This window comes from Cyanistes caeruleus, chromosome 2 (assembly GCF_971803275.1).
Source record: "Cyanistes caeruleus chromosome 2, bCyaCae1.hap1.1, whole genome shotgun sequence".
In the NCBI taxonomy this organism is placed as follows: Eukaryota; Metazoa; Chordata; class Aves; order Passeriformes; family Paridae; genus Cyanistes; species Cyanistes caeruleus.
The window spans coordinates 60,528,722-60,556,604 of NC_141702.1; the positions used below are offsets into that span (position 1 = coordinate 60,528,722).

Sequence of the window (27,883 nt, forward strand, 5' to 3'; positions counted from 1 at the left end):
TTCAGAGTATCTGTTACCTGAACTAATAAAATACACTGAACAACTGTCCTTGCTTCACTAGTTTACAGCAAAGAGCTGAATCTGTGAGTTTTAACTGCATAAACTGAAAATGCTAAGCCAACTGAAATCCCATGTGACTTCGACCTTGGCTGGAATCGTGTCATTACCGAGAATTTCCTCCCTGGTTTTACTATTTTTAATGGTTTCTTTTCAGTCTGTGGCTTTTGGCATCAGAAAGGCAGCTTTCTTTGTGAAAGTAACCTTTTTCATCTTAAAATTGCTGACAGAATATGAAAACAGAATCCCTGCTTTACTAAAGTATTTATCCCAGATTATTCAGGGTTTTTCTAACCTCATAATCTGTAATGAAGTTTCATAGTTTCTTGGAACCCAGCCTAGTACTTCTGGCTGTTATAGTGGTTGTTGTTTGCTGTTCTGCTTTGCTTTTTTGTTTGTCTGTGTTTGTTTGCTGTTTGATAGTTCAGTTGGGTGGAAATAATCTTGTTAATTTAGTGAATTTAGCCAAATGGGTAAAGCAGCAAAAGCAGAATAAGTACTTACCGTTTTATTTAAGATTTTTTTCTAACTATTGATAAATCTGATATCAGCACACATTTACAATTTAGCTTGAGCACTGTTATCTACTGAGAGTCTCCATCTCTGCAAGGATCTTTCATGTCTTTACAAAAAGTAAGAGGTGGAGAGGCCTGAGAGGAGTAGGAAATCCTTCATGAACCCAGAGTGTGCAGCATGTGATTGCATGGAGGTACACATCACAGGTGAATGTGCACATTATCCTTGGGAATGCTGGTAGCCATCCCCCACGCTGGGCAGTTAACTCTGATTTAGCTGTTCCTCACATCCGCCACTCCTGTGACACAAAGATGACAGTGTGCCACCCACACCTAACTAGCAGAGTAAGAAAGGTGGAAAAAATGACAAGAGTGAGAGAAGTCAGGGAATGACTTCCAGATGAGAAGCAACTACACTAGCATGGTTCTTTCTGGGGAAGCAGTGACCAGCATTGTTGACAATCCAAATCTATGAGATACCTGAGGAAGTGAACAAGGAATTGCTTTTTCAACCCAAGAAATAGGTGCTGCCACTGGAACTAGGAAATGGCTGGTGGAAAGCAGCAAGAAGAAATGCTTTTTAAGGAAATGTCATTTGGATCTCCTCAGGTAGAAGTCAGAAGTTTATGAGTTCCAAAAGCAATTAACTAGATTTGCACATGAAAAATTTGTGATGCTACCTCTGGCTTTAAAAGTACCTGTGTTCTTATATTGTGCTCCAGGCATCTGCTGATAAGAGATAACATTGCATGCTAGACAGATTTCTGCTATGTTCTTTCAGCGCTGCTCCTCTCAAGGTGCAATTGTAGCCCGCAGTTCAGATCCATGATTGCAGCGTGATGGCAACTACAACCTCACAGGGTTTGACATAGGCTGAGGAGCCCATCAGGGATCCTGCATAATATTTGGCAGCTGAAAGCTCTTATCTGCAGGGGTTGTAGTTAAGCCTCTGAATTGCAGTGTGCCCCAGTGAATTCAACAGGCAGGCTGAGGCAGACGTAGCCAAGGAGAGCAAGGCTGCCCTGCTCCTGTGCCAGAGGCTGCAGTCCCTGCAGCAGGGGCAGCACAACAGCAGGACTGGCAGCACCTCAGCTCTGTTCACAGCTTGTCTCTGCAGCACAGACCTCCAGTAACAAAGCTGAGCTGGGCTGAAGCAGCTGCATGCACAGTGTTCTGTGGCAATCCATGCTGGAGAGGTGAATCCAGGCAACGTTGGGAATAACATCCCAAATTGCTGCAGCTAGGTTTGTCAGATTTCATCTGTCAGCTCCCTTAAATGCATGACCTTGGAAAAGCACTTGTTATAGAAAAGATTATTACTGATGCAGAGTTTCTCTGTTGTTTCTGCTGTGGCTTAGAAAGTTTTCACAGCTCCAGGAAGAGAACTACATCTTCAGATTGTGCAGTCTCATTTTTGCTGTTTCTAATAGGATGCTGACCTACCTTTAAGTAACATACTTGTGCATTCTAATCCTCCACAGGTGAGAATGTGGAATGTTTTTTTTTAAAAACTGGGTGTTTTTAAACTACCCTGTGACCCACTTGTCCTTACAGGTCAGCCATGACACTCCACAATACCTGAGAGCAGGTTATTAATGACTAGATTGTACTGTAAGTAGCAGGTATGCTTTCAGTTCTCTTGCACATCACCAGTTTTCATCTGATTCTTGTGAGAGTCTATAATATAAAAATTCACTTGGTTGATTTTTAACCTCCTGAGCTGATATCTCATTTGGGAGATAAACAGTGCCAGAGCCTCACTACAGAAACTACTGTGTATCTTTCTCTCCAGAATATCAGTTTGTTGTGAGACAGATTTCTGAAGAGTCTCAAAGTTAATAAACCTTTTAAATACATTTTAGTAGCCGTATTACAGGCTCAGCATCTGTGAGAAGACAGGTTATTAGCAGAAGACTTACCTGGCTGAGCACCAAAACATTGGTAGACATGTACAATGCAAACAGAGAATGTTTCATGTATTTTTTTTCCCAAGAAAGGTAGTAATTGCTCAGCTGATTATATTTGTTATTCCTAAACTATTCTGTAGGTGGCTGGCAGGGTAGCTCTGGTCATGTCTGCACAAATCCAAACATCCTTATTTCCTGACCTGTCAGTCTCCCCACCTCAGACCCCAAACCATCCGTTGAGAGCATCACCCTTGGGCAACTCTTTCAATCCCATCTTCCTGTATCCCGAATGAATATAATAGTAACCTGCTCACAGGATATTCAGTTGCTCCATACAAATGTGTTATTACCTGCTCAGTATTTTTTTTTTTAATTGTAAAAGAGATGACATTAAATTTACGGTGCTCGGTGATAATTTGTGCAACTAATTAAATCTGCGGTGGGTTGTGCTGCTTTTTTAAGTGCTTAATCAGTCACACAAATGCTACCTCCATTCATGAAAGCAAATGCTAAAATAAATAGCTTCTGATAATTTATGCCTTAAAATAATAAAAAGCCCAAGGAAGTTAAGTGTCAACCTAATGTTAACTTTGAATATAAAACAGTTTTCTGAAACCAGGAAGCAATTAAAACATACTGTTTTATAGAGTCCTTTATAGCAAGATAGTTTTTATAGGTCTATGTCTGCTGGGGTTTTTTTTTGGAGGGTGAGCCACAGTTCAGTTTTGCCCAGGAAATAATAAATGGGATTCAGAACACATCAAAAATGCAGCTGTTTTTGGTAGGTAGGTGTGTGGTGGTGTTTTTTCTTATGGGGAGGAGGGAGTAAATAAATCCAGCATGCAAAGCTTGCCTCTACTAATTCTGTAAGGAAAGAACTGCTCTCCATTCAGGGTGTCCAATGTACTCCAGTGCATACATATTTTCATGGATACTGGCTCTTCCACATGTAGTTCTCATGCAGAGGTTCTCCTGTCCTTGTCACCTGAGGCTTAAGAGATGTGCTTTTCTTTACTACTAAAAAATTAAATAATTGGCAACTCTGCTTCTCAAGAGATACATAAGAATAATGATAAATCTGATTATGCTAATAAATATGAAAACCACACAGAAGCAGCAGGCCAGATATAAATCCTTTTTATTTTTCCCCTTTACCGTGTATCTCTCATTCACATAGGGAGCCAATGTTTTCTGTGAATTTATACTTTGAGTGTATGCTTTGCTTGATGGGACCCCTGCAGGAACAAAAGGGATTCAAATTAAATCATGCCTGGTATTGTACCTGGATATGCTATTGCTGTGTAGGAAAGTGTTAGAAGGCTGCTGTCAAGCAAGCCTGTGATCTCCAGACAACTGCATTTCTAGCACCCCTAAATCTGGCTAAAGGAAAGGCTTGATTAAGGCCCTTCATACAAATGAAACATCTGGAAAGATTAGGAGTTCCCTTCACTAGCAAAAGGCTTCATGTAAGGGAGTGATTAAAGGTCTGAGTTCACCAGCTACAGGTAGAGATACATGGTGCTTCTTTGGCTTTAATTGGGAACAGAAGAATGGAAAAGACCCTGGGGCACAGAACAGACTAGGAAGGCAACTTTGGCAATTGTGAATGTGAGCAACACCTAGGTTTGTTCTGTATTTGGGGACACAGGATTGCTGTGTTTTCAGCAACTCAGTAAAAGTGCATCAGAGAGCAGACCTGATTGCATCATTCCTTTCTCCTTTTAGCAAACGTGCTTTTTGGTTTCCTTTCACTGCCAGCACTAACATGTCCCTTGGGCTAAAGAGCATATGCAAATAGCAGAGCTTACCTATGAATTTTTAGACAATGAAAGAGAGTATCTGAATAATTTGTGTTATAATTAATTAGAAATATGTCTGCCGCTAGCAATTAGTCACTCAACAAGAGGTTTTTGGGGAACCCCTAATAATCTTCACACAAAGTATTACAGGCTTTCAACACTTTCCAGGCAATTAAAGTTTACTGAGTACAGTAAGTATTGCTCATATCTCAGACCCTTAAATATGATGCACTAGTCATTTTGAAAATGTATTTTGAAAAGAAAGTAATTCTTCTTGAGCTTTCCTGTACAGAGAAACTTAAAAAGATGAAACCCAAAAGCCTGAACAGCAAAATTACACCCTGTTTTCTTCCTCAGTAATAGCCTAAATAAGGAATAAAAGAAATAACTTTAAAAAATATTTTCTTCTAAAAATACCACACTCTCGTTTAATTCTATGTTTTGAAAAATATCCCATTTTATCAGCTGTATGTTCTGTTGGTCTTGATTCTTTCTTACTATGTTCATTTGAAAATATTTTATATTTTTAATTTAAAAGTTCTTTATTAGGCAATGTAGCACTATGCTGTTAGATATTGCTATTTACTTTTGTTCCTGATGTCCATTAAATCAGCAAGATGCCTCATTTTCAGTTATTCCACCGTTTCTTCCTACTTCCTCTTACTCAGACCTCCAAAGAATGGGGTTGTGTATGGATCTTAGTCAAGGCTGCTGTGAACACCCTTAGAGACATTCAGATGAAATTAGCAGAGCAGAATATGTAGTAAACTTAACTGAGCAACAGAACCTGCTTCCTATATTTATTCTCAATTGTCCAATTGTTATAGAACAGGATACATAAAAACCTCTATATAGTAAACATTCTTTTCCATTACTTTGTTTCACACTTGAGGTAGCTAGATCTAACTTAAACCATTTTATGATGACACACATTTTCACTTCAGTTCCCAGAATGAAGCACAAGCTCCATCCATTATTGCCATGACTTCTTTTTAAAGTAATTTCAATTTCAAGATTCCACACATCCATTATTTAAAATTATAAGCATGGAAAAATGTCAATTTCAGTCTCTTGACTTTCTGGAATACACTTTTTGCTGTGAATTCAGATAAGTTAAAGCAGAATCTAAATGGGTGGTTTTAACCAGGAAGCCCTGTGCTGTCCCAAATAAATTCCCCAAGCAGCAGTCAGTGAGGTGGTCAAAACTTGTCAGAAAGCTTGTTCCAACTAATTTCCATAATTCAAAATCTATGCTAACCTCATATTACCAAGACAACAATGCCAACTAAATCTTGCCAACTAAATTGAAGTGAAAGGGGAGCTGCTATTGTCCAGCTTGCTCCCCTGGACTAACTCCTTTTAGCCCATGGCAGCAGGAAATTCTTCAGTTCTTAATATCATAATTTTTACACTTCTAGGTGGACTGAAGGCATTTTTCAAAAGTGAAGGAAAGGTATGACCTTTTGCAGCCTACTGGCCTAACATTGCTAAGGACTGGATTGTCCTAAGGATGTGTCCCATCGATTTTAATGCCACTACTCAGATGAACAGGTTTATATAAATGAATGCAAGTTTGCATATCTGAGTCTTAAATTAGAAAAGAGACAAAAAATTAGGCAAATTAATGAGCATTATGAAATATTTCAGGTTAATATTTTTCCCTAATCTCATATTGTAATAGTAAGAAAGGAATCATCTGCTCTGCTAGAAATTTCAAACATAATTTTCTTAATACAACAAATAAGCTATTTAGATTAAAGACTTCTCATACAAGCCAGAAGAATCAATGATTCATTCATCTCAAGAATTTTGGAAAATATTTGTTTGCTTCTTACATTTTCTATTTCAACTTTTCTTTAAATTGTCATTCTGTTTTCGTTCCCAGCCTAGATAAATAAAAGAATTAAAATATGCTTGTATATATTTTATTAACAGTTAGAAACACTTTTTTTTTCTTGTAAGTAAATATCGCCCCTGACATTCTTCATATGGGAACAAAAAGGAAAGAAGAAATTACAGCAGCTATAAATCAGCTTTGAGGGTTTGATAATTTAATACATTTTTCACGGGTTGCTTTCTCTGTCTGGCATCCTCATAACAACTCAGTTGGCATGTAGCTTTGCAATCTCATCTTTTTTCCTCCACTCTCTTTTCCTTCCCAGTATAATATACTTCAAAGGAGTTTAGATTCCAAGCAGTGTTTTGCCAGGTGTACAAGCCAAAGACTCATCTTTTAATCCCTTACATTCTCATGATCCAATTCTCCAGATTTAAAATTATTTCATTCTTTTATTGTACGGGCAGAGCAATGAATATTATTGTGGAGTTAGTAAGTCTAAGTGGCTATGCTGATGAGCTAACGTAATCCTTTGGAAGGGGATAATAGGGTAATAAAGCACGAAGGAATAATCTTAGTCATGTCTCTCTGGTATTCTGACAATTGCACCCTGTTCTAAAACAGTCTCATGTAAAGCCACCAAAGAAAAAAAAAAATTACTGTAGTCGTCAACTGCACAGATGAGGGAAACGTCCGTGCCTGTGTCAGTCATTTTAATGAGTCACAGGAGGAGGGAAAGTGCAGGAACAAATTAAACACAACAGTATTTTTCTCCCTTCCCCCCAACAAAAGAAAGTGAGAATAGTTACATTTTCATTTGCTTTTAAAGCACAGCACTTGGGTAATAAACGTCCCCTGCAAATGTGCTGAGCAAACACCTCCGCATTCATCAATATGCGGGAGCTGTTTATTGCCTCATAAACTTGGAAGCAAGTGATATTGTCTCCTAAATCAATGGTTGCGTGGACATCCTAGGCACTGTAGGAGAACAGTACATCCAGACAATGCTGATACTTAAATTAATGGTTCTAGTAATGACTGAAAGGCCCTTTGTCACTACTAAAAAAGTTAGATATAGATTAAAAATATGCCTAGGACACAATGTATATATGTTGTGACAGGGATGTGTGTATGTATGTGTCTCGTTACAGTTTTTATTACTTTGGCATAAAAACTTACTACTCCATGCAGTTTTGATTTAAATGTGGGTTGAGCTGCCAATACAGGGTCAAACTTGGTTTAAGCTTAGTTTATGTACAAACCCAGTTTCTAAATCTGTGGGAAGTATGGCTTGGACTGTGAAACTGTTTTACCTTTATCAATTTCAAAACAGATTAAAGAACTAAGAATAGTCTGAATTCCACAGTGTCCACTATCTGAAAATAAGTTATAAACACTGGGATTAGCTGACATTGTACTGTAGGTTTCTGATCTGCAGTGCCTCAAGCTGATCCTAACTTCTTTATCTGAAAGGAGAGAGCACACGGCTGGAAGGCATTGCTCCTGCCTTAATGTTCAAGGTACAAAGTCAGTGTAGGAGAGGGTGTGACAAGAATCGAGGAAGGACTGACTGATCAAGTGATGTGTTTTGCTCTCTATGCCTTGCAGTGTCCATATTGCAACTAGAAGGACTAATTGCTTCCTGAGCAACCGTAACTTTAATAACAGCAGGGAAATGCAGTGGAATCTGAATTAGACTTCCATGTAAACCAGCCATCTCACTACATGCCATGGGTCCCAGGCAAACCTGGGTAGTTCACACTTTTCATGATGTTGAGGGAAACTAATTTAGCAGTAATATAGCTACACTTACCCTCACTGCTATCTTATCTTCTCAAGGTAATCAACCATGCTGCTAGATCATCCCCTGTTTTGCAGAGAAACAGCACAAAGGCACTGAAACAAAAAATGCTCCTTCTCATCTCCTCCTCCTCTTTTACCCCAGAATGTTTTACAATTAACCCAGAATGGTTTACAATTACTAATGAAATACCAATACTACACCATAGTGGAGGTTTCCCATCTTCAGATTGTTTAGGCAGATCCTACTGAGTAAGGGTACAGCAGTACTCTATTTGAAATAATTTATTTATTTATGGAGTATTTTCTCCTGATAAACTGCATTTCTGAAGATCTTCTGTAGGCATTTAGTACCACAAGTTTCACTTCTGCAAGCAATGAAGCACTACTGCTGATGTCCCAGGAGGGGACATTATAAACTCTTTACCAAACCTACATATTGCTCTGATTTTAATCTTTTACTTCAAGTACTCTTTGAATTAGACATGTCCATTGGAGCATTGGAATTCTTTTCTGATTAGAAAAATGTTTTTTTGGGTAAGTTCTAAGTGGTCTTTCTTCAGAAAATGCAAAGCAAAAACCTGTTTTCATAAAGTGAAACTGTTTTCTGCAAAAGGCAAATATTTTGCTAAACATCAGACCTCTCATAACAGCTTAAAATGAAAATAAAATAAAATAAAATTGTAATTTCTGGGTAAAGTCAACAGGAGCCCAATTCAGATTTCATTTTTTTTTTTTTTATGACATCATTAGTAGCATTTAAGCAGTGCTGAGAAAGAGTAAACCAGCTGAATAGCTTTATGCCACTGTCTTACATATTCTAAAAGGGGTAATAGAGAACAGAAAATTAAGCATGCATATGTAACATGACACAGTTGCAGTGAAGCGTAGCAAAACTTCAGGCTGCCTGTGCAAAAGCTGTGCACCACTGAGCCCTGACTTAATAGCACTCTCTGTGTAGCTCTGTTGTAGCCTGGATAGAATACTAGGTATGTTTTTGATTTATTGTGTCACTAGAATGCAGCTGATGAGCTAAAGCAAATCCAGAGAATGGGAATGGGAAGATGAACTTGCATGAAAAAAAAACACCCAACTAGTCAAGTACAGGCAACTTAGGGAAAGAGTAACTGAGATTAAATATAACAAGTTTTAATTTTTTATAGGGTATGAATGCTAAGGAGAAAGAAAATATACCTTATTGCAAAGAAAAAAAAAAAAAAAATCCAGAAAGCTCCTTTAGTTTTGTAGTACCATGGAGTACAATCCTCAGAAGAGCAGCAGAAGAGCTATCCATTGGGAATTTCAGCAAGTTTTGACAAGACAATAGAAAATGAATATAAAATACTGTAGAAAATTAATACAATAGAAAATTAATACAACGGTCTCTGTTATCAGGCTTTGGTTTTGGTGATGCAACAGCATCTCCCTCTTGCTTCCTCTCAGGGAATAAAATAAGTGGTTCATTAGTATTTTCTTACCACAGGAAGGAAAAGAAAATTCTATTGCCTAGTGAAGCAGCAGTCCAATATTTGTATTTCTGCTTGGAGAAGCATCACAAGATTTGTAACAGGTGAAATACATCTTTTCACATGGAAGAGCTGCTCCTGGTGTTGCCTTCTCATTCTGGAGAAGGCAGTCTCTAGGCAGAGTTCAGGGTGTGGCCCCCTTGAAATACAGGAGAGGAGTGCTATATATAAAATATATATAAATCCTGAATATTTAAAAAGTATATATATTTGGTACTTTCTTGAAACAAAATCTATTTCACAGCTACAAAATAAACAGATGCAAAGCTACAGTGTATTGTGCTGGGTTCCCAAGCACAACTACAGGATAATTCTCTCTTTCCTAAACACATCCTGAGCCTCATGCAGGAAATTCAGTCAACTTGGTAGCAACAACTTCTGCTTTGCCTTGAATGGCTGTGAGTTCTCATGGTCGGTGTCCTCCTTTGCAGTCCCTGACAATTTTCCTCTGTCCTTTTATAGTCCTTTATGGACATGGTCTCTCCTCTACCCCTTTAGCCCTAGTCCTTTCATGATCTTGCTCTACCTGTAGTTTCTCTATCACTCCTGCCCTAAGGCTCATCAGCTTTCTGCGTTTTCTCCTCTGGTGCTTTTTTTAATCATCTAAATTAGGTACACTCACACAGGCAACATTCTATGAGCACCCTTTTAGTTGGAAAGTGGTTGCACTACTAGAGTTTAAGTGGATGTATTGCCTTTGACTTCTGTGAGGCCAGGATTTCAATCTTACAATGCTCACATTTCTCTACTGTCTCAAAAGCAGGAAATTACAAAGTCCCTAGGCAGTACAAATATAGTTGTTTGTGCCATACAAAATGTAGCCTGGTTATAAGACTGTTGCTTGCTTGGCTTTTCAGTCCTACCAGAATACTTTGGCAGGCTTTCTGCAAAGGTTAACAAAAGTTAGATAAATAAGGGCTTGGTGCACTTAGATACTTTATCATTCCATAATGTGTCTCACTCTATCTGTGTATTCAGCCAGAAGAATGTTGGCCATGTTCCTGTCTCATTTCTAAATGCTGGCAAGCTAACTGTAATCAAGGTATTCCTTTTAACAGAATTGATTTAGGGCCAAATGGAGCACTCTACTCCTTGCAACTTTAGGTCCTTCAAAAGTCAGGGAACATTCAACTTGTGAATAAAAGTAATAGCCCTGCAGTTTTTCCCTCACTACCTTTGTTTTCAATTCTTTTCCCATGATCTTTATGGAAACTTTCCTTTCACTCCTCTTCTTTTAATATTTATTATTCTATCTCGTTCTTCCTGATACTTGAATTCTCTGTGACATTCAGCCCTTTTCATTCTTGATGCCTGATTTCTCCTTCCTCTGGCCATCGTCTTATCTCTTTCTCTAACCCTGAAGGACATGTTATGGGAGAGGAAGAGAAGCAGCAGATGCTCAGCGTAAATTAGAGAAAGAGAAGAATGAGAGAGTATTAAACAAAGCTGGTTGATAACACTCGAAGAAAGAAGAATGAAAATAACACCTAAAGGAAGAAAGAGAAGAGAAAAAAAAATGAACAAGGTAAAAAAATAGTGTTTAAAGTGGGGACTGTGATCAAACTTTATATAGAAGACTTGGTCAAACTTTATGCAGAAGAAAAACAAACAGAAAATGTAGGAAATGTAGAAAAATTATGGAGAAAATGTAGGAAAGTCATAGAGACATCTTCTTGGGCAAAAAAAAATGTGGCAGGAGGAAAGAAAATGAGGAAAGGAAATTAAAGTTCAAAGCTGTTCCATTGCATAGTATTTCAGATCTTGATAGAACTGTTACATTCAAAAGATCCATATGAGGTAATAGGCATGTATAAAATCATAAAATATTTAATTATTATTTAGGCAAGACACATATAATTTTGTCTCTGATCCAGCATAGCACTCAAGCACTGGGTTAATTCCCATGAAGTCAAGCAAAACTAAGTATTTTACTAAAATGAGTCTAAGCTCCCTCCAGATTACTCAAGATGTATTGGTTAAATACTCTGCACTGAGAGTTTGGGATTTGTGTTGTTCAAACACAAGAGCTATCTCACAGCTTCTCAGTGATTTTAGCAAAATAACTAAATAGGAAAGTGCTTGAAGGAGAAGGTGGAGCTGGTCTGGATAGTCAAGGGTATGACTTCCTTCTAAGGGGGACAGAGTTACTCTTTCCTTTCTCCCAGCAGCACCTTTTACTCCAGTGTCTCCTTGGTGTCCAATCTCATTGCCCAAAGCTCTGATATAGTCAAACCAGATAGAATTTTACTGCTATGTGGAGCCTTCAGTCTTCTGCTTCTGCAGCCAGCCCTGTGCAATGCTGCTGCCTTGCCTTCCTGTGTGCTCCCACCCAGATTTTTTGTTCCAGAGAAAAGCTGTGCACCAGGTCTGACAGACTCAGGAAGCACTTACTGCACTAACACAGAATTGAAGTTCACAGGATCCTTATCCAGCTGAGCACTAACACAGCACTGAGTTTCATTTTCAGTGTTATAGCAGCTTTAGCCCCTTCTTCACCCACCAGCCTACTGGAGATGCATCTATCATGCAGAAACCAACCAATAAACCGTTCACTATCCACAGTTATTCTGCACAAGAAGTCACATTCCATATTTCAGGAATTGGTCTGATACCTTCTTTACTCTGGCATGATTTGGTTTATCAGGCTGGGCTGAGCAGAGCTAGGAGATGGTTTTGGCAGAGGTGAAGTTGCAATTGAGTCATGATAAAAGTGAATAAATGAAATTTCATCAATTTATTGCCACACAAAAAAGCATCTATTAAGGGATTCCAGAGAAGAGGTCATGCACTAAACCTCACATACACCTCAACATAATTCTAAGAAATTTGTAAATTAATCACATAGATGAATGTTCTGATTACCACCTTGTCATGCAGCGTCCACATCAGCTCCCATAGGAGCTGAGGGTCACTCTCTCCTCTGAATATCCACTCAGTATTTTCTTCCTATTCCCTAGGGAAATGATGTCTTGGACACTTATGGATCAGGAGTTTCAGGAGCTTTCACTTTCAACTGAACAGAAAGGAAGTTTTTTTTTTTTTCAGTGGGCAGCAAGGGAGATAAGAAATCTCTTAATAAAGTTTTCACTTCTCAGTGAAATAGGCATCCATGCAGGCAGGAAGCAGGTTGAAGGCATACTGGCAGCAGATAAATCCTCCAGCTCCACTTCCCTTATCCCATCTCTGCATCACAATACATTGAGTTGTCATCTGCCATTTGTGTATTCATTCTAATTCTTTCTGCCTTGTTATTCTGTCAATTTCTTAATCTATTTACACTGACTTTATTTTCAGTGTGTCTATTGTGACAGCAAATCCTAGAATTGCCTTGGGTGTTGTCTGAATATGGCCATTATCAAATCATAATGTCTACCCAGATGAGGAACTGTAAAGGCCCTAGGCATCAGTAGGAGTCCTTAACAGCTGCCTGCAGTTTAGACCTGCATATCAATTTCCACCTTGGAGGATCTGCTGCAGTATTATAAGGTGAATAGGCACTGTGTGTATTAAAATTTGGATTAGTGGCTCAACCAAAACGTTCACTTTCCCTCCCTCTCTCTCTTTGTCTCTCTTCTTTCACATTAATAAACTTGCTATCTCCATCTTTTGTTGGTAAACTATATAAAAATGCAAATGATCCAGAATCCAATTAATTTCTGGAAGGTTGCAGCTGTTTTGGGCCCTATTCACAAAGACATGTGGTGTGCGTGCGTGCGTGTGTGTGTATACGCGTGTGTATGCATCTGATTGCTAAGAAAATCAGGCCTTATTATTGAAGCCTTGACTCTCAAAATTTGAGCTATTGTTCTTTGCCAGTGCTGATGCAAACAGATAATTTCCAAATTGTATTCCACGTTTATTAAAGTGGTAGAAAATGTGGCTAATTTCAGACAAAGCTGAGAAAAGGTGGAGCTTGAGAGCTGAAATAGGAGATCTGGGAAATCTGTTTCTATTACAACAAAGAAAAGTTTATCTAATATCTCAAAAAGCATTAATTACTGTGAGGCACAGGCGAACACATTGTGGATTTCTTCATCTGTTTTGTCATTCTTCATTGCTTTATTCTACTACTGTGAGTTGTTTGGCTTCATTTGATGTTTTGTTTTGGGGGATTTTTTTGCTTGTAGCTAATGTGTAGTTATGAAATTGAGACCATCTTGGGAATATTTTTCATTACCCCAGCCCAGGCTTTGAACAGAAATTTATCAGGGCCAGACAGTTTGAAGCAACATATATAATTGTTCCCATTACTGGCTGAATTTGAGCAAGACACTCAGGACTGATTTTTCAATCCATATTTTTATATTAAAGGGCTCCATTTATGGCTGCCCAGTTCGCACCTGAAGCTGGAGCAACGAACATCAAAACACACATCAACAACTCTGTGAGTGCATGTCTTGATCTTCTGTGTGTATCTGTTCCCTCACATTAATATGTTATCCATGAGCAACCAAATCAAGAGCATTTAATTTTCTGTTATATTTATGTCTTTGTCTGCTCTTTTCTGCCTTCTCTACTGTCTAATACAGGTTCAGTATATTTCTGTCACTGGGGTATTAGTACTCTCTCTCCTCTACCTAATGAAGCCCAAAGGAGTTTAATATCCATGAGACCCCTTCCCCTGTGCTCTTCTATCTATTTGCTGAAGTTGGCCAACAGTTCTAAATTTATGCAAGTGAAGGGAGACAGGGCTGATTTTAGCATGATCATAGACCAGGCTGAAAAGGCAATTTTTCCTTAGCTCTAAAAAAATCTGGGAATCTTATTTCATTTATTCTTAAAACAAAGGTTTGGTATTTTTGTATAACAGTCAATAAAGAAGTACAGACGCTGCTGTTAAGGGAAGGTGAACTTAGAAACACAATCTGTCATCTTTATTGTTACAAGGATTTGGTGGAATTAAAGCCATCATGGAAGTCCTACATTTCAGGTACAGAGGAGCCTATTAGGCATATGTAGAGCAAGCCCTTCTCAGTTTATTATAGTCAGCAGTTTCAGCAGTGAGTGCATGCAAGGCTAAATTCAGCCTTGTGCCGTGAGCTCATTTAAGGTCGGAGCACCATATAAATCCCACTTGAGCTCTAAAAATAGAATTCCAAAGTGGAATTTAAAGCCCTGTGATAGTGTCTGGTACAGGCAAGAATTTAACGAAGAGGAGACAATTTTTGCCAAGGTTGTGATGGCCTCTCTAAATACGATCTCCCTCACACCAGCCCACAGAGGCAGCAATCAGGCCAGTTTCACCAAGCATGGCTTTTCACTGAATTAGGTGCTGAGGTGCCTTGATTAATAAGAACAGGCTCCTTTATGGGCAATAAACTGAAGGTTGCTCTCTTCCCTGGGACAGAACTAAAGGTTTGATCAGATAACTGGGGTTTTAAGTTAAATATTTTACAGGGAAAGCTTTTCTTCTCTCGGCTTTGTTGTGGCCGATAATGTACAGAGATAATGCATATTGGGAGCAGTGATAACAGAAAGAATAAGCAGATCTACAGCAAGAAAAATGGCAGAGAGGCTCCCATTTCAAGCACAGTTCTGGAAAGCCTAGGAGAGGAGAGATACAATCGATAAGGTTATGTGTGGATCAGCTGTAACTGCTTGTCTTTTTGCCAAAGGAACCTTCAGTGGTAGAGCCCTGCAGGGGAGGTTACCATTGAGAGCAAAATCAGGGTGTAGTCCTTGTGCAGGATACTTTATTCCCACTGTCATGTAATAGTGTCTGAATAAAGAGCAGTAAGGGTTCAGGTGATGTCTTCATGCAGAAGTCCTGAGAAAGCAGCAAAGAGTTCCCAGAATTGCAGCTCAGCTAGAGGCACTAGGACAGAGAGCAAACCCTCCTGTTACTTTCTGTAGTCTGGAACACAGAAATTATTTTTTAAAAAAATATGTGATACGTAAAGTCTTAAAACTGAGAGGGTCCTTGCATGCAAAGGAGAAGAATTTAGAAGAGTGTAAGTAACAGCTCCATCTGCTGATGCCGTCTTTATAGCAATTTATTTGTGTCTCTTTTATATAGTCCCCTTGCCTTCCCAACCTTCTTTCAAATTTTGAACCTTTCTTCTTTCCCAGTTGGCATCATTATCTGAAATAATTCAGATTTCATTGTAGTGAACAAAGTATAGTTATTTCTTTAAGGTAGTGACTACACTAGAAGATTATTGGAGATCCTGGCAAATAGTCCCAGATCACTAGATAAGGTGATCTCTGTCATAATTCATTTGAGAGTAGAAGGAAGAAAAGTCTGTCCCTCTTGAATAAGAAACATCTTGTTAAAGTAATCAAAGAAAATCAATTGATTTGTGTGAGTCAAGAAGAAATATCTGAAACTATTTCATTTTCTTGCAGAGCCTACCTCTGTAATGTGTGCATTGCCTTCTGCCAGGACTAGTTATCCTTAATGTGTACAGACAGGAAGTTCAAGATACCTACAATTTGTCTGAATTGTACAACACCTTTGTTATTCATTCCCTCGTCTTAGTTAATCAACTGCATTTTGAATATCCCAGGTGCAGCAATATTTTAGAAGAAGGTAATATCATATTAAGAGCCATTACTAGTAAGGCCAAAGGCTCAGCACCTCTTTTTGGGTGATACTTGCCCTTGCTGCTTTCCAGACTCCATGTTCATCCTGAATAGATGTAGTCACTACTGCATTTTCATAACTCTCAGCACATGACCAATCTACTTGCTTAATTTCCCCTTTCAGTCGATGCATCCACAGTATCAGCAAATAATTTTTACACATCTACCACTGTGTTTGTTTTAAATATGGTTCTTAACATCTTCATTTGATGTTCCCTAGTTTTCATGCAGTAAGGATCAAGATCCATCCTTCTCTCTGTGTTCATGATTTCCCAGATTTCTGTCATATTCTTACAGGTCATCCTTCTTTCCAGGATAACGTGTGCTAGCAGCTCATGTTGTAGTTACTGAGTGGCTTTCCTTAATATGATGGCTGCTTTGCTGCTTTGATCATTTTTGTTGCTTTTCTCTGAAATTTTCAGTTTTACCTGTATCATTTTTGAAAAAAGGGGACCTGACAGTATTCAGCACACACTGTTCAGTGTGGGGTTGAGTGATGGTTTTCTGTAGCAGCACAGTGATGTTCTCTATTTTGTTCTTCATTTATTTCCTAATGTTTTCTAACATTTGACTTGCCTTCGTGACTGCTATTAAGCGTCAGGTTGACATTTTCGTAGGACTATCTGTCATAACCCCAGATCTATCTCCTAAGTAGTAATGATCAACTCCATCATATTAATATGTGGAGTTAGAATTGGTTTTCCCATGTGCATTGCTTTCCATTTATCTACAGTGAATTTCATTTGTCACTTAATTGCCCAGTCACTCAGACTCATAAGGTTCCGCTGAAGGTTTATTTGGTCGCTGCTTGCCCTTGCTATCTTGAACAGCCCTGTACCGTCATCAAACTTCCTGAATTCCCTATTCAACCACTTTCCCAAATCACTTATGAATACAGTGACTGTTCCAGTTGCCAGCTCAGATCCCACTGGAACTGCAAGGGTGAAACACACTCTATTGCAAAAATTATTCATTCACTTTTCCTCTGTTTCCTCTCCATTAAACAGTTTCTTATACATGTGGGGACCTTTCCCTTTATCCCATCACTGCTCAGCTTTCTTATAAGCTTTTTATGAAAGATTTTTTAGAAGACCTTTGGAAATCCAAGTAATTTAAGCCAACAAATTAACACCATCCATACACATTGATCTCTTCAGAGAATTCTAGTAAATTTGGAAGACAAGACTGTCCATTATAAATGCCATGTTGACCTTCCCAAGTTTGTCAAAGTTATTACCTGCTCTTTTTTAGGCTATTAATAATTTTATAAGCTGACAAATATGATATCTTCGGAGTTATTCCAACAAGTATTTCTTGGAACGCTATCTGGAAGTGGCTTTTTGGATGGCTAGACAGGAGGGTTAGTAATACTCTTCCTGGTGTATGTGTTTTCTCCGTGTTGAAGCCAGTCCTCTGCTATGTGATGGACACCACAAGGATGGGTGTTCTGCTCAGTGAGAAGGGACTCCAGGTATCTGCTACAGCACTCACTGCTTGGGGGCGGCTGCACTGGTGCTCCTGTGTCAGAGCTGCCTGCATCTCTACACAGCAAGAAGATCCAGTCACCTCAAATGCCTTAGCGACTTCTGTCACTCACGTTAGAAACAGGACAGGGGTGAGAAAGGTGATGTAAAAATCTCCCCAAAAAGATTGTTTGTAATCCATGCACCTAAAGTGTTATGCTAAATATTTATGGGTGTTAAGCACTGTCACTTTATCTATTTACTTTTTCTGTTTTGCATAATGTGGCAATAACCTATTGATTTGTCATGATATAAATATAGCGCTAGGAATAAGTCCTCTCTGTTAAATCTACCGTCATTTTATTCAGCCTGGTAGAAAAGACAGAGGAAACAGGGATGAAAAATACCAAGGAAAAAAATACATTTTTAAGTGTTCATTCTTTTTTGTGTGCATGTGTCTGTACTCTATTAATGTGCCATCTGCTGCTAGGACGTAGATTCATTTACCATTACAGTGTTCTAACATGATTACCTTTTTTTTCCCCTCAAAAGCCACAAAGGGGCTAAATATAGATTTACTTAAAATTCTAGGAAAAGAGACGGTCCTTGCCTTAGACACAATGGTTCTCTTGATTTTGAGAGCATTACCAGTGGCATTAAATGTAATTTACTTTATCTGATGACAGTTTGCTGAACAAGATCTTAAGTTTTAATAGGATCAGGACATAGATGGTAAGTGGAAAGAAGCATTGTGGGTGGAATTCATCCCACCCCATTACCCCTTCTTTAAGCAAGAACAAATTGAGCTCAGAGAAGACATTAAGCTGTATCCAGGAGGTGGGCTGAGTTAGAGGGCATTGGCACATCCAGTCTCCAGGCTGGAACGGAGTCTGAGGCCCTGCTGCATTTCCCCTGGTGGGTTGTTGCCCTGCTGTAGTACAGTTGCGAGCTCATTACTCAGATATATGCTCCTCTCCTCTCTATTCACCACTGCACTTCTAATTACCCTCTAGTTTATGATAGCTACTACAGCCTCATGCAGCAGCTCAGGGTACCTGTTCTGTCAGCCATCCACCATTTACACAGCAGAACCTTTTTTTTTATGTCTCATACTATCACAGGTAAATTTCATATTATGGTAAAGCCCTTCACCAATCAAAGCACCAAGTGCTAGAGGAGAAATTGGTTTCTCATTCAGAGTTATGGGACTATTATGACCTCCTACATTACTGCTGGTTCATTTGCAATCAGCTTTTTCATTATCTTTCAGCTACACCGGACCAGAATTATGTTAATTGCCCATTAACTACAGTTGGGTGATTCATTTATTCTTTTAATTTAGAGTATCGAAAATGGATCTAACCTCTATTTTGCTTTTAAAACTTTCTGATACAATCTCTGCCATTACTGAGGTGAAAGTAAAAACAAGATATTGATAAGAACCATGTCCTTCACAGGGTATGGAGCCTCTGTGGGCAGCACAACATCCGGTATTTCTTGTAAAGTATCCTGCTAAGAATGACAAATAGGTTTATCAGACAAGATCCTTTCTTTTCCTCTCCTTTTCTGCTGGTGTAGATTTTTCTGCATGTATACTGAAGTGTCTCAATTTTGTTTTTCACTGTGTTATTTCTGCCTCTTTCAAGGAGTTTGCTTTCAAAATTATCCCCTACCTAGCAAAAATTTGGATGCGCCTTCCATGTGGCAAGCTTATCAAACATCTGTGGGGTTCTCTGCACAGTTGGGATGTGTGGTCAGTCTTAACCAGGTTGAGAGTAGATGAGAGGGAAGACAGCTGGATGGAGTCATTGGGGCAAATGGAAAGTCTGAGGAAAGTATAAGAGACTTTGAAATGCAGAAGGAGGGAAAAGGAAGGTCATGTTGGATCACACAGGTATTTTGGCGTTGCCAGTTTCAATTATAATTTTTAATGGACCAATGATGAGCACTTGCTATATGCTTTTCTGTGACATTCAAAGCAGGAGCAGCTTTGAAAAATCTGACATTTGACATGACAATTTTTCTGGTTTTTTAACTGGAGGTTTTGTACAAGGAATAGTAAGGTACAGGGAGGGAGAACAGAAGCATGAAAAAAGAAAATACTCAGTGTTTTACTTTTATCATTCCTGGGGGATTTAAAATTACTTTGAATGTTAGATTGCAAATACTACACACTTAAACCATAATCATTTTCAACTGAAAAATGCAATGAAATGGATGTGGTTTTTTGAGTTACATAGATAGATGTAAGTATTTATAATAAATGTCTACATTTCACAATGCGTGAAGTCAAAATTTGTCTTTTTTTTATTCCATCCTTTTTTCCTCTCTACGTTTCAGTATATAGCTTTATTCTTTAATTTTCTTTTTGCAGGTTTTTGTTGCCCATCTTTCTATAACTTCTGTTTTCAAATAACTTCTAACTTTTCCTTTTCTATGCATCCTTGGACCCTGACTTTTTAAAGCTTGTGCAAAACTGTTCACATTAAAATCAACTATATTTTTATCACATTAACTCAGTGTTGCAGAACTATGAAGAAAGTATCACTGGTTTACTATTAAACCCTTGTTTTTCGTCAGAATTGAGTGGGTAGGTATTACTGTTATTTTGTTTTGATTCGTGGGAAATTGAATTTGGTTTTGTGGGGGGTTGAGAGGTTTTTAGGTTTTTTTTTATGGGGCTGTGGTTTTGGATTTGGGGCTTGTGTTTTTCTGCTTGTTTGTTTGCTTATGTTTGGTTGGTTTGGGTTTTTTCTCTCATCTCAGAGAAAGATTTGTAAATAAACTAGAAATGTGTAGATCTTTATTTTTCTGAATGCTGAAGGATTGCCTGCACAGGTAATTTAGGTAATTTATTTTTTGAGGGCTTTTAATGTCAATATCTTTTTTGTCAAAAAGACACAGAGCAGAAATATGTCTTAAGCCATATTTTCATTTCCATGTTGCATAGGTAATCATTTCTCAGTACAGCAAAACCCACAAGATCAGTCTGATAGCCAGTGTCACACAAACCATACACAAAATTCACAAATTTGTTTTCTGCTCAGCCATTTTCTACTCATCACCATGAGTTACATCTATGAAGAGTGGGTGTGTCTCCCACAGTCACTGGTGCACTGGTGCACTGGTGCACTGGTGCACTGGTGCACTGAAAGTTCAGAGGTTAATTCAGCATCTTAAAACATGGTTGTTGCTTCCAGCAGTCTCTTGAACTCCTGCTTATGTAGCATCACTTCCCAAGCTCACTCTTGTTCTAATCACAGTTGTCATCTTTTTGGAAAGGGTAGCAGTCTTGTAGATTAATTACCTCTGAATTGTGACTGGAACATCCAAACTATTTTCTGGTCTTTCAGCATCTTCATAGTGAATCTCACCACCCTACTCATGAAGCCAAGCAGTATCATGACATAAAGACATAAATTCAGACAAAAGGACAGCTAGAAGGGAGGAACAGCAGAGAAGGAGAGCAGCCCCAGTGCAGCTCAGCCTCTCAACATGGGCGAATTTCCTCCAGTAGCTTACATTAATGCAATGAAATTAGTTTACTGAGACAATGAAATTGCAACAATAAAAGAAGGGTAAGGGATTAGGCTCCAAGAACCACTAATTTAGCTGCTTTTGCATGGGCAAGACTGTTTTTTCACCCCATGTTTTAAAACCCAAGAGCCTAGAAGTGCTTAACAAAGCTGCTCAGGTGTGTGTCTGCTGGAACTTGTTGGTTTTAGTTGCACACAGGGGCACACACACACACACTGGGGTTAGCTCAGCTGCTCTGAGCATGGTGCCAATAATGCCAAGATTGTGGGTTTGATCCTTGTATGTGCCAGTCACTTCAGAGTTGGACTCAATGATCCTTGTGGGGTCCCTTCCAAATCAGAATAGTCTGTGATTCTGCATTCAACACCTTCTGAACTCCTCTACTCCCTGATTGGGATTGAATGATTTATCCATTCCTAAGCTATCTATATTTAATCATCACAGTAATCAATATTATAATACTGTCTGTGTTATAAAACATACAGAATGTAAGACATGGCAAGAGTATGTCTTCCAGCTTTGCTTCTGGAATCTGAATTATTTCATTGCTGATAATTTTCAATTTTAAAACATAAACTTAAATCTTGACCTAACGTTTTTAATATCATACGATTCCATGTTTTATTAAGCGTTCAGGTTAGGATGATAAGTTCATTTACCTATGAAAGGGGGATATTGTCGGGCTCTGTAAGAGGGAGCAGGACGCGCTGGCTGGAGGAGAGCAGCACTTTTCCATATTCGGATGCTGCTCTCTGCTGGAACACGGCAGCGCCACAGCTTCAATTTCCCCAGCCTTACTGCTCGGGTGACTCCTCCCAGGCTCACTGGAGGTGACACAGGAAGAATCAGGTTGCTGTCCTGATTCACAGGCTTGCTTGCTCTAAATACAGTGTTTCCCTGGCTGTCCTCTGCCTGGAAAATATGACACCCGCCAGGCATCTCTGACTTAGCAAGGCTCTAAGAACAAGGCAAGGCACAATTACCTCTTGTAATGCGTGCCAGTGATGCTGCACAGAGCCCTCCTTACCTTAATCTCAGCCCTGAACCCACGTAAGAAGCTAGTCCAGACACTAACTTCCCTGCATCTTTCTTTACTTGCATGGATACGGTCTGCTTGGATCTAATTCTACTTCTAGCTTTCTTTTTTTTTTTTTGTCTGAAATCTATCCCCTGTCTGTCTTCTTGGCAATCTACCCTTTTCAGGGTGACTGTCTAGCTCAGGAGGAAAATGAGCTGACTGGACTTTTCTGTAAGATTAGTGCCAGCCATTGGGGTTTGTAGTTCTGAGCTTCAAAGATTTCACTCTTCCTGAATTTAGTTTATACAAGATGACTTTATAGTCATAGTTTAGAGGGTAAGAATAGAGCTGTGAAAGAACGTAATGCAGTGCAATCAACATGCCAAAAAGCCAAAAGAAAGTGTAATTTATGCCAATTTGTACTACCTTGATGGCTAAACCCAGCAGAATATATTAACAAATGATATTTCTACATGATGCCATCTGCTATAATTTAATGTATAATCATGCCTTTAGTACAGAATACTAAAGGATGGTTTAAAAAACTTCTAGAATATATCTCAGAATTACAGTAATTTCTATTGATCCCAATTATGTCTCATAAAGCTTTGTTGATTTGGGTTTTTCTCTCTTAAAGTGTAGGCTGTTTTCATAAAGGAACGTTTGATTCTGGTTTGCAGACTGCATAAACAGAAGGTCTCATAGGATAATCAGCCACACTTATCCTGGTGCTACAATGTGTCCTCCTGTTGGGCAGAAATAAAGCAGGATATTTACTGTATGAAGACTTATTACATGTAAAGGTACCAAATTCAGTTTTGCATTTTGTGATAAGCACAGAACAGCCAGCTTTCTCACAGGACTCATATCTGATTTTGAACCAGCCTGCGCTATTTTAGAATTTGCCTCAGAGCCCATATGAAGCCTGTCATTTTAAGCCGACGTAAAATATGGAGCTTTTTTATTATTTGAGTTCTAAATACAGCTTGATGGGGTTTAAATCAAAGGAAAAATGTGTTCTATCCTCATTAGAAACAGAATTGTTGCTACTTTCCCGTATGGTTTCATGATATTAGTTTTAAGGGTTCTTGTTATCTTTATCAAAATTTTTGTTTATTGTTGATTTACAAAACTATCAAAAAAACAAGTTCTTGAACCTTTCCAAAATAATCATCTCATGCAAAGGATCACTAGATTCAAAAACTCTAAGTGATTGTTCCTAAGATATAAAACAAGTTTATTCCTTTCAGCTGTAACTCGAACACATTATTGTGAACATTTTATAGTATTTTGAGCCGTGTTAGATTTTGATCTTTATTGTTTATCTCCAAAACAAGGAAATAAAGCAATGTATTATAATGTTTTGCTGCCATCTGCATAAAGACATTCTGGAATCTCAAGTATGTGTTGGGCAAATAAATATATTTGACAATATCTTCCAAATCAAGAATTTGATTGATGCAAAAATAAACAGAAATAGACATGCTACATTAAGGTATGGGGATATAATATGACCGAGAAATCACAAGAGGAAAACTTTTTGCTAGTTTGTTTCTTTCAGTGTTCCATTTTTCTTTTAAAAGAATTCTTAGAAAAAAATGACAGATATATTACCCAAAAGTGTGGTTGCTATGGACGTATTCGTAGCATTTTAGCACAGATATTTTTTATCTTGTCTAACCCGAAAAAAAAAACACATGAAAAGTTTCTTTTAAATTCATAGGCCATACACATTAACATGAAAGTTAAACCAGTTTATAACAGTAGAGGATCTTACATGGTTTATAGTATCCTCCTGTTTCACTGTTTCATTGTTAAAATAGCTTTTCAAGTAGTATCCAAGAAAAAGAAAATAAAGATATTGATACATAGGCCTTAGGAAGTAATTAAACAAAATCAGTTTCCTGAAAAAAATGGGTGAAAGGCAGCTACAAATACATTTAGCCTGAAAAATCAGAAAGAAGTTCTCCGTTATAAGGGAAGCTCATTCTGGAACAGATTTTCGGTGGGTTTAGTCAGAACAGCAGCAACCAAATCCCATCAATTTACAAAGAATATAACATGGTCCTTGAAATCAGAGTCTTGAGAGCCCCGGAGGTCTCTTCCAGTGCTGTGTCCCTAGAAATAAGGTGTGTATTTGTAGAGGGAGCAGTTCGCTGTAAATGGCCAGCTTTTCTTAACCACTTCTTTCCAGTGGTTTTCTCTCCTCTTAGAAGTTTAGAACAACCTTCAGGCATCTGTGGATCTTGACACCCAATCTGAAAACCACAGCCCAGGTGGTGGTTTTGAACTGTGCTGTACCCAGCATAGCACCTGACAATGACAATGGAGTATCTCCTCATTGCACAAATTTTCTTTACTTAAAGGGAATTGAAGGTTTTGTGCCTTATGTTCACCTCCTAATCACCAACTGGTGGAAACAGCAGATTCCTCAGTGTTGACCCTCCTGTTACCTTGGGATATGTCTCCTACTTGCCTTGGAATTCCTGTTCCCCCCTGAATTTCTACAGCACTGTTAGGACTCAGATTTGGTTCCTTTTTTATCAGCTTTCCTTTCTTTAAAAAAAGTACTAAACCTCCAGGATTATGATCAAACCAACTGTTGAGCTAACTTTGGTTTTGGAAGGTGATGGAAGAAACATCCCCAAGTATGATGCAGAATAATCTCTTGCCCCGTAACCAGATCAGCTGTAAAACCTTGATCTGGATATTATTTTCCTCCTGTGGAACATTTTATGGTGAGTGTAAGTTCTACTGTATTTATAATGTCTTTCTTTTTCCTCATCTGCATTCTAGCAGATTTGAGCAGGCCTAAAGGTCACTCTGCATGTAGCCACAGTAGCTTTTTAAAAACCTTTGAATGCTAATCCAGTTCCGAACTGCTTTGCATTTGCATATTTGCTTAATCAGAAGTGTGTAAGGTCAGCACAGGAGCTTCATTAGGATATTCATGGCTAAAATTGCTCTCCTCATCACTTCTCCTAGAGTGTTCAGCACAGCTCTGCACAGGTTGCACACCTCCCTCATGCCCTGCTGGAAGTGACAGCGGAGATAAAAACAGATTCAGAAACAAGTGGGAAGGCTGAAACCCTCTAGCAAATAAGGGGGCAGAGAGAGCTTGTATATGCCAACTATGTTTTAGGCTGTGCTATTTTAGCTACTGAGACAATCAAAACGAAGTCTGTTTGGGAAAGCAGAAGCACAAAGCAAAGATAAGGAAGCTAAGAGCTCCAGATGGCTGGAAGCAAGCTGTTTTAAAGAAAACTTAATTGTTAGTCAGCAATGATGGAAGAGTGCAATGCTTCTGGGGCTGAATTCAAATTTACCCCATGGAATATTCCTTCCAAGGAGGCAGTATTCTGCAGAGATCTGCAGCACCAGTAAGAATCGACTCCCACTCGTGTAGCTGTTCTATGGAACATATCAGTTTCAGGCAGCTTGGTATGAAATAACAACCTTTGCACACCTTTCCTTTTAGTACGTCAGTGAGTCTTCAGGGTCCCTAGTCTCATCATCTTTCACATTCACCTGCTGCCCTGCTAAGAATTTTCATCTTCCCGAGGTCATCATTTAATCCACATTCCTCACCCACTGCAAACATCCCTTTCTTCCTTCCTCAGCTGCTTCTACCCTGATTTCTTCTACCAGTCACGGGTACAAAGCCTAACTGCAAAACTATTTCATAAAATAGGAGAGAATTTAGAAATGGGGAAAGGAAAAATAGGGGAAAGGAAAAAGAGATATATTAAAGGAGACAGGTACATGACTCTTTTAGAACATGAAAAACTTATGAAAGTCAGGAAGTTGCACTGCAATATATGCCATAAAAATGTATGACCTTTTGTACCTCTGCCTACCAAACAGGAGGCAAATATCCCTCATGTTCATTTGGCTGGAAGGACCCAAAATGGCCTTGTGGGATATTTCCCTTACTGTTCACTATTAACCACAAACATTGACTTCTATATGGGATGCAAAATAGTGGTAAAACTATTTCAGTCCAAGTGCAGATTGTATCAGACAGATATTCTGCGCTGAAGCTTTCACTGCCTTGTGAACAGACGACCACTCCTTTTTGTGACAACTTAGAGCTATAGAGGAGATAGTTAGGCTTTCAATTTTGTTATTTCAGAGCGGAGTTTACAGACACTGCCCATTAGGGATAACTGCAAAGGCTGTGATGTAAAGAAGTTTGAATACTATTTCCTCAAAGAAAGGAGATGTTAATAGAAACTTTCTATTCAAATTTTAAGAGGATGCTACAGTGACTGTGGAGGCAATATAAGAAAACTTGTAGTTCTGAGAGTACAAAGACCATTAGTAGAGTTGAGAGGAATTAGAAAACATACATGTAGACAAACTGAACATCTGCTAAAGATGAGATGGCTTTTTAAGTGGAAAGTGGAATAATGCTAACAGATGGCTAGTAGGACAATAAGAAAAAGTAGGAGTTGATTCCAAACATTGTCTTACAAGAATAGATTCTGTTGTTCATTACATAGTATTTTGGTCAGATTTATTTTTCAACATTTTCTAAAAATTAATTATTGTATCTCTGCTGTTTTCATCTTTCCCCCCCTCTTGCCATTTACCCTTCCTCTAAAATTTCATATTTCACCGGTTCAAGCTTTGCCTGTGTTTTGGTGAGACTCTACTGACTGCAGAAGTTTTGGTAAAAAGTGATTAAAGCCTGAAGAATTTAGCTTGATATGAAAATAACTGTCATGAGTTTTCTGTTTGTTAAGGTCATTATTTTTACAATTAAAGGTCACAGATCTATCTTCACCAAGATCACGGCTTGCTTGCCCCAGACTGGTCGCCATCGTCTACCTTGTCCACTGTGTCAGCCCAAGCTGAGGAACTGTGATGCCCTAGGTCAGGGAACCAGAGCAGCTGGGAAATAATCCTTTTGGGAGAAATCTTTCAGCTTGAACTGTCACTCAGCTGCACTACTGATGCTGCTAGCTGAGCTGAGGGGATGGCAGAGGACGTGGCTGCAGGAAAAAGAGACTTAAAGGCTACTTCTTCATGCAACAGTATCCTCTCAAATAAATGCCCCATTAAAGCCTCAAGTGAAGCTAGAAGCAGTTGTATAGGAATAAGCAAATGTTCAAGGTTGGCATATCACTAGAGACAGGTCATAAGTAGAACAAATACATCTCCATTCTAGCCCAAACTGTCTCTTTTGTCAGAGCCTAAACCTAGAAACAATCTATTTTCTTAACAACATTTGAAATGACACATAGTAGGAAAAAGCCCATCATTCTTGAGAGATTTTTGCCCTTGAAAATATTTGGGCTGAAGCTTTTGCAGTTTGTGTGATTTTTACCACTATTGTACTCAGACTGCTTTTGTCATTTAGCCTTGAATTTGAAGAGCTAAATAAGAGCTGTGTACACTCCTTCCTCAGTCCTGCCTCCCCTACCTGTAGGCAGGGGCATCTCATCAATAGAACAGACTGGATGAGTTGCTTTTCATTCAACAGAGTCCAGATTTATGAACCTTTAGTTTGTGATAGAAGGTTATATGTTAGTTTATGATGATGAATAAGCAAAGAAAACTTCAGAAAACCTTCAGTATCATTTTTCCCTTTGTTTCCCTGTCTATAGAGACATATTCTTGCCATGTATCTCAGGGACCTCTGGTGACCAACAGGACATGATAAAACATTGCAAAAAAACTGCATACATCCATGATTAAGTAAGCAAACAGAAAAAAAAAAAAAAAAAAACCAACAACATGAAAAATCTACTGTTAGGTCAAAATTTTTAATAGTTTTCTTTAGATGAAAAACACTCTGATTCCACTTACACAAGATAGTCCCTAGATTATTTCAAGGGGA

The 27,883-nt window shown here is 38.6% G+C and overlaps 1 long non-coding RNA gene across 1 annotated transcript; it reads left to right on the plus strand.

Annotated features, from left to right (window-relative positions):
* The first annotated feature begins 10,810 nt into the window (after nt 1-10,810).
* LOC147654846 (uncharacterized) lies at nt 10,811-19,766 on the plus strand. The gene is made up of 3 exons (XR_015280630.1): nt 10,811-10,966; nt 13,753-13,825; nt 17,429-19,766. It is a non-coding gene; the product is annotated as an uncharacterized LOC147654846 (long non-coding RNA).
* Nucleotides 19,767-27,883: the final 8,117 nt, after the last annotated feature.